Source organism: Manacus candei, unplaced genomic scaffold (assembly GCF_025592945.1).
Source record: "Manacus candei isolate 608988 ecotype Guabito, Panama unplaced genomic scaffold, ASM2559294v1 h1tg000046l, whole genome shotgun sequence".
Taxonomy (NCBI): Eukaryota; Metazoa; Chordata; class Aves; order Passeriformes; family Pipridae; genus Manacus; species Manacus candei.
The window spans coordinates 3,566,056-3,578,312 of record NW_026138094.1 but is presented as its reverse complement, the minus strand read 5'-3'; the positions used below and the strand labels follow the sequence as shown (position 1 = coordinate 3,578,312).

At 38.8% G+C, this 12,257-nt stretch overlaps 1 protein-coding gene across 5 annotated transcripts in view; it reads right to left on the bottom strand.

The window, feature by feature from the left end:
- The window catches only part of RAB27A (RAB27A, member RAS oncogene family), a 32,907-nt gene that overhangs the window by 15,704 nt on the left and 4,946 nt on the right, over positions 1–12,257 (bottom strand). Inside the window, exon 2 of one of the 5 annotated variants that reach the window (XM_051797215.1) lies at positions 4,295–4,412. The exons of 3 other annotated variants lie outside the window; for them this stretch is intronic. The gene's annotated coding sequence lies outside the window, so the exon portion shown is untranslated. Of the gene's footprint in view, positions 1–4,294; positions 4,769–12,257 lie in introns of those variants that run through there. One more of the 5 variants, XM_051797218.1, reaches the window with a different exon arrangement.

The window sequence follows — 12,257 nt, the reverse complement described above, 5'->3', positions numbered from 1 at the left end:
TTATTCCTTCTACTCTGTAATTTCCAATCCAGTGTCACAGGAGAGTCAGAGATGCTAAGCAGGGAAGTGGTACACATGGACAGAGAGGGAAGGATGTATCCTATCCAGATGGATAAAACTGAGGGTCACAGCTAGCATTCACTTCTCCCAAACTTTTAAAAACCACCTTGCAGGTGCCAAGCTCACTGGGCCTACCCCACATCACGCTGCCGTGTGGGGACAGTCAGACCACTGCAGGCTGGCAGCATGACACTTCAAAGAATTTGAGAGATGGGTGTCAGTTGTGAATAATCTGCCCCTAAGAGGTCTCAAAAAGAAACTGAGCCTTTGATTTCAGAGTCTGTAATAGCTACAGTCTGAGAGAGAGATTTTCAGCCAGTACTGGGCAGGATTTTTTAGTAAACATGTCTGGAAATCATAAGCATATGTGACACTTCCATGTTTCATAAATGCTATGGAAAGGTTAGAAATAACTTGCTGACAATACTCTGGGCATAACTGAACTTGTCCATTACATAATAAAACACCACTTCTGCCTGAAATAGGCGGTATTTAATAGGCCACAACCTGTTCTATTCAGGAAGTTACTGATGTGTGACAGCAAAACAGAAATCTTCACAGAAATCTTCATCTGTGACAGCAAGACAGCCATTTCGAGTATGCCTGTGGCTCAGAAGTGTCACTTGAACTCTTCCAACGAAGCAAAGCCAAAACTACAGGTTTTGGGTGGGTTTTTTTCAAGAATTGAAAACCAACCCTCTACTTTCACCAAATCTTCACTTGAACAGCTCCAGAACTGCAGTAGGTATTAACACTGCCCAAGCTTTCTACTGAGGTCCTGCAGTTTGCCAAAATACCCAGACAGTGCTTTGGCAAAAGGTTTGCTTCAATTCATTTCCTAGCACAGTTTCTTTTCTAGAGCCTCAGGGAGGGCATAATTCAAAAGAAGCACCGATTAAGCAGGCTGAACTGCACAACACAAAGCTTCCATTCAAAAAAGGCTGCTGTTTTTCAACCTGAGTTGCCAACACTATTTATCTCACTGCTCTGATCAGAATCCCATATTAAAGCATGAATAATAGCTAAATCCTGATATACAGCAAAGACTGCTCAGATAAACAGCACAGCAAACTAGAATTTCTTATACTCATTCTTGTCATGTATGAGCCCTACAAGGAAAGCAAAAAGCAGCACAAAGTGTAATGCCACAGTATGCCCATACTATTCCTTTTAGTTATTTCCAGGTGCAGGGAGGGCCCCAAGATGGCTGTAGAGTAACAGCCCTGCTGTAACCTGGCAGCTGTTGCCAGCTTTTCCTGCTGTAGATGCCTTCCTAAATTCTTTCATAACATTTCCTGCAGACATAGCATAGTTTCACTTTAACTGACCTGCAAGTAACAGGCAATTTCCTACCTCTCCCCTCAGAAGTCTTCAATTAAAATTCAGAATGGTTCTGCTATAGCTAATAAATGGCTTAGCAGCAGCAGGATTACAGAACAACCACCTCTGTGACCCAAGTTCCAGAAAAAAATATATAAAGTTACGCAAAGAAAATAAATTGCCAGTCAGACTGCTCTAACTGATCCAAGCAGAGCACATTCCCTGTAGAAAACTGTGTCAAGGAAAGGCGTGTGTAGTTATCACACCACAGTGGATACAGACTCTGCTGTCTTGGCTTAACTCCAAATATAAACACTGAATACTTATGAAGAATCCAAAAATCTCATGCAAACTGGTAAACCAACTTCATATAACAGTTTGCAATTTTTTACATTCTACATTATGACTGAGAAAGGCATCAACCCTCTGAAATGAAGAATGGGACATAAAGGGTAAGCAGATATGAAAGAACCTATTCATCTATGTACAAGTCACAAGAAACAGGGAGTATGTAATGATATTGTCCCACAAGAGTTTCTATTTGAAGAGACTCAATAAAGTAGGTGCTGCTGTTTCATCTTCTATTAATAGACTAGGTTTGGCTTGCAGCATTTGGTTTGATTTTAAATCAATGCATCTGATTTACTATAGAAGGAACTAAGAATCCAGTAATGAGATTCCAGTAAAAGCAAATTAAGTATGAGAAAAAAGAAAATCTCAGTTTGCACTAGTCAGTACAGCTGCAGTGCCTATAGTGGAGCTATGATAACACACCCCAACCCACTCACTCCCAGAGGATTCCCTCCTCACCAAGATCCCAGCTTGCTTCTGTTTATATCAACAGTTGTATCACAGTGTATCAAAACCGATTTTTTTAAAGACATTTTATCCCTATCACATAGTTTTTAAACAAAATTCAGAAGCAGGAGCTATACTATTTCCTAGTTATGAAGTAAAACATTTTAGACCAAATAAAAGTTACTCCTTTTTCTCCTTCCCATTGTCTAAAGCTTATTTCTCTCATTGTACTAGGATACATCACAGATCTTTTTCTATTAACTGCTTTCAAGATTTTTTGAGTTCATTGTTTTAAGTTTTGTACAGTTTCAGAATTTTTGTGGGTTTGTCTTTTTTCTAAAGGCAAAAAAAATTACAATTTCTCTTTAATGCCATTGTTAGTGACACGTTGGAAGAACTCTAGCTGAAGTAGATTCCCAGTTTGTTTTTACCAGGCTCAATTTCTAAGGATATTTTAAGAGAGTGCTGTAAATAAAAGACATGCTGGAAATATGCAAATATACTGAAATCCCATTGCAGTATGGTGAGGGAAAGGGTGGTAGAATATTGTTTTGCTCTGTACAACAGTATCTCAACATTATCAATATTTAATTCTCAAGCAACTTAGGTTATTAGAAATCACTACCTAAATGTGCTAGAAATTAGTTTCTGTAACACACATTCAAAATGCACATGTAATGCAATAATTGAAAGCTTTATATAACAATAAATTACAATGAAGCAGCTATGACAACCAATCCGCCCAGCACAGCACAGAAAAAGCAAAAACACTAAGCCAAGCATCAATGTTCACAAAAATCCCTTTTCCCAGTTATTTTATATAATCTTTTCATATGTTGGGGATGACTATAAAGAAACAGCAGCAACACATATCTATTTAACTACATTTATTAATTTCTCACTTCTTTTCCATAGACAAAAGTCAACCGGGGATGATCAGGACTAGAAAACTCATCTTAAGATAATCTATGGTAGACATCAATTAAAACCCTGGCAAAGCCTTGTGACCTTCCCACAGAAGTTTCTGTTCTCTGAACAACTCCTTCTTGGTTATTTACAGTCTACAAAGACTGGAATTTTTGGTCCATGATTAGAAAAATGCTGGCAAACACATGAGCCAGAAAGGATGCCTGATTACAAATTCATGCTTGGGGTGACAAGGAATGACTTAGTCAGATGGGTATGTACATTTTGAGTTTCTTCCAGAGGAGATACAAAACACAGCAATAACATCCCACCCTCATACTGTTTTTACCATAATTAATTTTAAGATTCAATTCATTACTATATGATTGAACATGGAATGTGAACTAGATGAGCTCTCATGGTTCCTTGCTGTTCAATTTCTTTTGCTAATTAAAAATAACAGACTGTGCAACACACCACTTTTATTCCTTTTATCATCCATTTAGTATACATGAGAACAAACATGTTGGTGCACAACCCAGTTAAAAAAAAACCACGATTGTAAAGCACTGTTTTATTGAGTATAATTTATCTTTAAATGCTGATGGGAACACAGCAAGAAATAGAGCGGGAAAAAAATTCAAGAACTACAACATTGAAAAATATTGCATTACTTTGTTCAGTATTATGAATGTTACTTGCACAGCACACTTTACTATCAGAGGTCTAATTCCACCTTCTAACTGCAGAACAAGTTTGACTTAACACAGAACAAACTGTAGGCTGATGACTTGGGACCAGAATGGGCACCTTATGGCTACTCAATCTAGATACTGGTCACTGCAGTCATTTAATTTCATTAATAAACTTACCCTGGTTTGTCTTTAAATTTGATTGATTTTTTTGTGAAAAGCAATTACTAAATCCATACCAAAAAAAGCTGCAGTTCTGTCATTTAAAGCCAAAGCCTATGTATTCCATAAGCCAGTGTCCTCCCCAGCCGTAAGTTTACTTTTCCCCCTAGAACATGATGATGCAGCAATGCTGAACTGTCTCTCAAAATCAAAGTAGTCCAGGCAGTTTGTTAAAGTACAGTGACATTGTTTCAAAGATCTTAATGGAAGAATAGCTGGCACACAACAGTCAGCTCAAGGAAAACAATGCAATAAGTCTTATGAAAACGAATAAAAAAGAGAAAGTGTTTACATACCTATACTTAACAGCTGTGAATAGATCTGTACTTTTCCAAGAGAGTTTCAGTGACAAGTTTCCTGACACAGCTCAGATGTCTCGAATACCATAGTCATGCAAAAAGAGCCATTTCTCATCTACAGGTAGTATCAGCAGAGAAAGAAAACAAAACCAAAACAGCGTAGTTCAGATGAGTAGCTCTAACATTTGCAGGGATGTAGGAAGCTGCCAGCCCCACACAAGCACCCTCCCCACCTAATTACATTCAGCTGCTTGTCATGTGGTCTTGCTGACCGATCAAGTGATCTCTTTTCCTCCTTTTAAAACCAAGCAATGTAGCTAACTAGATCTCCCTAAACCAGGTAATACACATTGAACTTCTGCACAAATTACTGACCTTCCTCTTTCTTGTTGTAAGGAGAGGAAGTTGCAGTGTGTAATTGCAACTTTTTCTAAGTTTTCTATAAAAAAAATAAAGTAAAATACAGCAAACGCAGTAGTCTACTATAATGAAACACAGTGAACACTGAAAGTTCCCCAAACTGGTTTTTTATCAGCCTGGTTTTATTTTACACCTTTACAGATACAGGAAAACTAGCGATAACAAAATTGGCATGGGCACCAGAGTGAGACCATGTGAGAGGGAGCTGGAAGGATTTGAGAGGGCAGTGGCAGCAGGACTACAGGGCTTTGTAGGCCTCCATGTCCAGTCCTTTCTGCTGAACCACTTTGGATGGCAACAAGTTCCAACTGAAGACTAGAGCGATGATGTTGCCAGAAACTTTCTGGACCGTTGCAGCTAAACAGGCAAGCTCCTGTCCCTGCACAGTCCTAAGAGACACATGCAGACGTTTTAAACATTTAAATAACTTTAAGAAAATAAAGTTACTGTTTTACATGTAAACCAATTCTTTCTCAACAGCAAGTCTGTTAACGCAGGCCCCCAACAGGCAGGACTCACACATCTGGCCCCTTTACAACACTGGGGTCTGCACCAAAGCACTCGCTGGATGGGGGGCCCTGTGCTGGGTCCAAGGGATGAGAGAGGACCTGCACAGCCACCTGCAGTCACCACAAGGCCTCAACCCCCTCACAGACACCCTGGACACTACAGGCACTCACAGCAGAGGACTGAAAAGTGCAAACAAAGAGAGTTTTGCACTCACCATGTAAGATTTAGCAGACAGATGAGTCACCTTGTACAGCCCTTTCTCGTCTCAGTTTCTTTTCTCATGGTGCTTCAAGAGCAGCAAAGTAAGGAAATCAGGAAGGTTTCTAAGACTACTCTCCAGTCTTATAATTTAAGAAGTGCCACAGACAGCCTGCTACATTTAACATATCCTTAATGCATTCATCTACCAGTAACAAAGACAACTCCACAAGCTCCTTCATTCACTTGTTTCAATGCTCAACTATCTCGCCTCCTTTCATGTGAATCAAAGCAATTTTTTCTTGTCTTTTCCCTGGTGAACATCTCAGTTCTGTCACACAGAGCTGGGACACTTTTTCATGCCCTGCCTTAGTATTTTTCCAGAATTCACTAAAATCTATTTCTTTGACATTTAGTTACAGGTTGTAATTTTAAAAAGTCTAACCATCCTCGGCTCAATTCAATCTCCTATAAATTTCACCAGTTTTAGAAGAACATAGAAGTGCCTTTTCTTGCTTCCACATGCAGTAAGAAAAAAAAAATTGTGTTCAATTTTCAGCAACGTACATATTTTTAAGCTTTAACTGCTTCCCTGATCAATACCAGCACATTTGCTTAACTGTGAAGAAATATTCAGACCACAAGCACCCTAGAATTTCTGCTAACTGCTCCAGAGTGCAGAAGGAGGAACAGGATAAGAAGTGTTGACAGACAAAGCAATAACTCTTCTGCCATGTTGCAAACAGCCCTGGGAGGTGACTACATATACTGTCTGTCTGGAAGTCTCAACCAGCAATGTAAATGCAGTTCAAACTCTTCCCCATGGAAAGATTTTTGCCATCTTTAATGGGAAAGCAGTTTATAAATCATAATTCATATAGTTCATAATCCCCAGATTTCAGATTTTTAAGGATGAAATGAGGCTGTTCAACTTTCCTCTTACCAACTTGGTGTAAAGAATATCAACTAATTTTCCCTTTCCCCTTCCAAGCAAGGGTTTTTTCCAAAACAGTAAGACTATGTTAGAAAGGTACAACTGAAAGAAATCTTCTCTTTTGAGGGTGAAGTTACATTGATTTGAAACTACAGAGTTACTACCAAAACACAGGGCCTCAGTTTATAACCTGGGAGGACATCAGTGCTGGGTTACATATAGTCTCTGTTTTCAAACTAACACCTTTGCAGCTTCTCAGCAAATGCTGCAGGAGCAGCTGAGACAACCCTGCAGTGGTGGCAGGAAGCACACCCAAACCTACAGCAGCTGGAACAGGAACCACTGCAGCCAGCCCAAGGTGAGCCTTCCTCTCACTGCTCCCCGAACCTTAGGGAGGTTAGAAGACCTTGGACATCTTCTTCATTTATGCTAGGGATCAAAATTACACCAGTAAAGTCCTGAAACTGTGAAATGTATTTTGAAGCCACAGCTCTACAAAGGAACAGCCACCTATTTAGTTATTAAATCTTCCCAACGGTTTAACAAGCAAGTTTTATGAACAGGTTGTATGAACAAGGTGATCTGAGTGCATGGAATTTATGGTCTACTTGTAAAAATTTTCTATGCTATACAAGCCTAGGAATTTAGGAGGAAATCTGAGCAGTTAAACACAATGAACAGTGTGGAGTATTCTTTGTTACAAGCATCAGAATATTTGCCTTCATACATTCCATGCTCTTGAGAAAAACTGCAGGTGTCCAAACTATCCTGTAGCAGGTGTTTCCTCTAGAAAATGCTGGATTGTTACCTGTCTGCAGAAATTAAGAGATCTGCCACTGGAGAAAGAAATAGGGGCAGAACTGGATCTATTAATAGCCCATTTCAAATAACACTACAGAACACATCTCTGTTTTCAAAGCCAAAAGCTGTGCCTAACATCAATGCCAAGTGCCTCTGCTCTCCTCACTCCCCAGTTACCCAACTCTGGTGGAGGTCTCCTCTTCAGCACTCTGACCAGGTAATGGCTTTTTCCAACACACACTAAAAACTCACCATGCTTTTACCAACATCCATAGTTTTCACATGTGCATTCTTTAGATGAGCTGCAAGTCTATGGAATGAAAACCAATCAAAAGGCAGCAAAGGGTAATTTTATTTGTTGGCCTCCACAAATCTGATCTGTGCCACAAAACTCTATTGGCAATCAAAGAGGAAACTTTAAAAATGTAAGAGGGGGGAAAAACAGCCACTGGGACACATATGACAGCAAACTTCAAGAACAGCCAGAGCACAGAAAAATACCCCACAAAATACAAAAAGAAGCAATGAGAAAAAAGTAAATAGGAAAAATATGAATGTATTAATTGGTACAGGCAGACTCCTACAACTGTAAAACAGAATTATAGTTGTTTCCTTGAAGTTTGCTACATAGTGCTACAGGAGTCTATAAATATAGTAACAAGTCCATACCTCAAGACCTGAAGAACTGAAAAGATCCTAAAGGAGGAGACAAAATTCTTTATATGGAATTTTTCTCATTCTTTCCCCTCACCAATATCCTTCCAGGAAAAAAAAAGAACAAAAAGACAACCCACACTCAGAAGATCAACTTTCACACCAGAATTGTAATAGCTGATCTTTGCTAGAACCAAATCATGAAATATCCCTTCAGTGATTAAAATGAAAGGTCAGACAGGCCTTTCTGCTACCCAAAAGGCACATCTGCTAAATATTCAGAAATACTATAAATTAAAGTAAAGCTTCCACATTTTGTTCTTTCAGTGATAAGCCAATCTAGGCAATTTCTAGTAATGGTGACACAGCTTTCTTTTAGCATTTCAGGAGATAAAGCACTGGTCCATAAGATGCTAAAACACCAATAAATGGTGAAAAAAAGTTTAAAATGTGCATGAACAAACATGATTATTCATTCTGACTGAAATGAACAGATTTGATCCTTTTGCATGTAGGAAACAATATCTTGGCAACATTCACACTATTCAAATTACATAATCTGTACTCAAAAGAGGAGTATTTAACCTAAAGATGGATGAATTACTAGACATGCTACAGCTCCTCTGTGAGATTCACATCAGTTCACATTTCATAAGATTTGTGAAGTGGGTGCCTGACTGCATGAAGAGAACACCTAGAACAGCACTGCCTCTTGTTTGGGTAAGAAACTGTAAAAACATGCTAATAATCTGATGTCTCTATCTTCACTCTGAAGAGCTACAGATCTCATTTTAGATCAGTGATCTTTATCTACTTAAAAGGGTTGATGACTAAGTGTATTTTTTTAATTAGAAAACATAGAAGCTTTACAGGAAGCTGGTCTACCAATTTAAAGGAACGAGTGCACTACAGCTTCCTTAGAAATGATTTTCACTGCTTTACACTCCTGTAATAAATATAGTTTTGAAAGTTTCTTTCATATTTTTATTCATGCTTAAAGCCTAACTGATATGTGTTTTTTCTTGGCATTATCTGATCCAACATGTCACTGCCAAGTGAAAGACACTGCTTTTTCAAACTCACCTCAGCAGAGCTGGGTTTTCTTTCCAGTACAAGAAGACCCTGTTCACATCTTTTGTAAATCTACTTATTAAGGCAAGTGGTCCTTCCTTCTCCTCATAAGTTGACAGCAGTGTTTTTTTACCACTACAAATTTGGAGGAGGAAAAATGGAAAGGCTTGTTATGTGCACTGTGTGACAGACAAAGAAGTCTGCTGCTTCTGACCTACAGTAAAGTATTGCTTTTCTGTATTGTTGTTTGATCTTCCATGCAATGAAGCACATGAAACTTAACTAAACACCTGTGATACATATTTTTCTCTACCATTTCTTAAATCATGAGCATCATCAACATTAGATCTCTTTCATTTTCCCATTTATATAGTGCCTCCCTAGGTGAACTAACCTGACTGGTTGATCTGCCTTCCTTCAGGGTGTGCAGGAGGAATGGGTGGGCTTGTAGATGTGGTGATTCTGGAGTACATTACCAAAGTAGGTCTTTGAGTCCCACTGGCCCTGTTTCTGTCCCTGTGTGATTCCCAATTACTAAAAATGCTACTGCTCCCATTCTTCAAGATCCCTTAGGACGCTAGTCTGGAGAAAAATTCCCTAAGGCTCAACACACCACACTGGAGATTATGAATGCAATAAGGACTTCTTGGAGCAAAGCTCCAAATTTGCAATGCAAAAACCAAAGCTGAAATGAGGACATGCCTCTTAGCCTGGTTTCTGAAGGAAACAAAGCTTATTACAGAGGGGCAGAGACATTGAATTTCTGTTATTTCTGCCTTCTCCCCAACATTTGAATCTGCTGATCACTTAATGCTCCTTTACAGAGGGGAAGAAGCCACAAAGATATGTACTTCCTACACATGTTGTGAAAAATTGGCAGCTGAATAAAGGAAAGAGTCAGATGTCTGCCTCTCCTGAAACCTGGCACTACAGCTTTCCAGTTCTGGAAGGGGCACCCACCAGCTGGCCAAGTTGTACGTGCTGCAGCACATACTGGGACAGCCATTCAATTTTACATTTACTTTCAAGTTGGATTTAAAGACATTTCCTATTTAAAAGCAAATGAAATTTAAGCACATCTATTACTAAGAGTGAACAGAATAAAAAGGAGTTGAGTTTTACTGTATTAGCAGTTCAAATCTGGAGGGGTTGATCTTGTGTTTTAAAACCTACTAAAAAGCATGATTCTACTTTTACAGCCAGTTCTTTTCACAAGCCTTCCAAAGCCTGCTCTGCAGCCCCTACTGACACACAACAGGATCTCAGGCCCTGTCCTGGGCATTGGGGGCTATATCCAAACTGACAGTTCTAGAAAACTATCAAATAAAGATTTATAGTCACCTCTTCTAGTTCATAGATAAAGAACATAAAAAAATACTACTTTAACAGCTCCAATTTAGGGCTACATTTATCCAAACTAAAATTATGAGAATGTTGCTATCAAATTCAGAAGAAATACAATCAAATCAGACAGTACTATCTTCAAACTTGGTTGACACCATCTCTGTACAGAGATGTCTATCCTGACACCATTCCAGTGCAAGAAAAAATATGGAAAAATTAAGTATAGTCAGATAGTTCATGCCCCAACAGAAAAGACCTGTCAAGTTGAATCACTGTTAGAGGAGAAAGTCAGTGGAGCATGTACACAGGATCTGAAAGTGCTGGATGAGAAACACTTTGCTGGAAATGGATGATACCAGCAGGGCTAGAACATAACCTCATACCTGTATGTTGGGTCATATTCAGCCATGCATAAAGTTTGGTTTGGAACAAAACAACCGGGAGGAGAAGAATTTTGATTAACCTTTGCAATCAAAAAAAAAAAACAAACCACCACAAAAAGACCCCAATTATCCTACTTTTTGCTATAATCCACATTCTAAATGTTAGCTAGGCTTCAAAGCAGACTTGGAAAGCACCAACCATTGGCAATTAACAGCAATTCATCCCATGCAAACCTCTCACAAAACAGTTTCACAGCAGGAGCAACTCCTAAAATTACTAGCTTTGAGTGATATCCTGAAATTTTCAAAATCCACCACACTGTGACAGTCATGCAATTACCAGCAGGGATTATACCAGCAAGACTGGCAGAGACACACTAGAAAAACAAAAACCTTGCATTTTTTAATCATAAAAAGGAATCAGCTTTTCTTTTCCTCCTCCCCAACATACATGCATTATTAGTCTTTATCACTAAGAGCAGCCTTCAGTCTAGTCCAAATATTCCCGTTCTCCAAGGATGTTACTGGAAAGAATTGTTTTCTTCCTTTCAGTCCACAGAGCAACTGTTTTCCTTACAGCTCTTTGAATGATAAGAGACCAAATGAACTATCCCACAGTTATGAAAATAATGAGCTAGGCCTTCAGAGTGAGACTGGGCTGACTTTGGAGAGCACATGCTGTTCCCTTTCATGGCTGTACAGCAGCTCCTGGGACAGCACTGCCACTTTGAAGTGTTTAATTAGAAATGGGAGGATGCCTTTAAAGCAACAATACTTCTCACAAGAGAACCTTCATCACCTTCTAACGACACATGCTTAATAAAAGTACTGTAAAAACAGTGTATCAATGGTTTTCAGCTTTGTCTTGCATTCTGCTCTTTCTAATTCAAACCAGAAAGGGCCTTACCCACCCTTTCCAACAAAATAAGCTGGTCTAATAAAAGACATTACTTCCACCCATGGAGCTCATTTTACCTGAAACTAAGTATTACTCAAGATTTAGAGGTTTTATCTGTTTTGCTATTTATTCCTTTACCCTGTCATCACCTTTTAAACTGACAGCTGTACACAGCTGTAAAACTGCAATGACAAACTCCAACGTTAGTCTGGAATCAGCTACTTGGTCTTTATAGCAGTGTCCTTAAACCCATCCAGTGTTTATTTGCATATAAAATATTTCAGCTATGTATACTCCTTACAGTCTTTAGGTTCACATATTGCCTTTACACAAAGAATTACTGCAGAAGTGTAGCGTTGTTTTTAAAATACTATTTGCAAGTGCCCATAAATTTGGCTTTTAATTTAAAAACACTGATCACATATATACCAACTTCTCTTGTCCACTGCAAACCACAGCTTTCTAAAAAAGCTGTATTCCTCCTGCTAAGTTTGCATCTTCATTGCTGCTTCCTGCCCCTTTGCTGCCTTAGTAACAGTCTTCACATTGTCTTCCAGAAGTGCCTTTTTCTAACATGCTTTATTTTTACCCATTTCACAGCAGTAAATGTATCAGACAGAAAGAAAGGGAACAGCTATGGGAAATGGGTTTGGAAACCCGGGAAATAGCAATGCATTGGTTTACACTTTGATATTATCTTCAGAGTCATAAAAGCAAGGCCTTTTTTTCCTGTAGTAGTTTAAAATA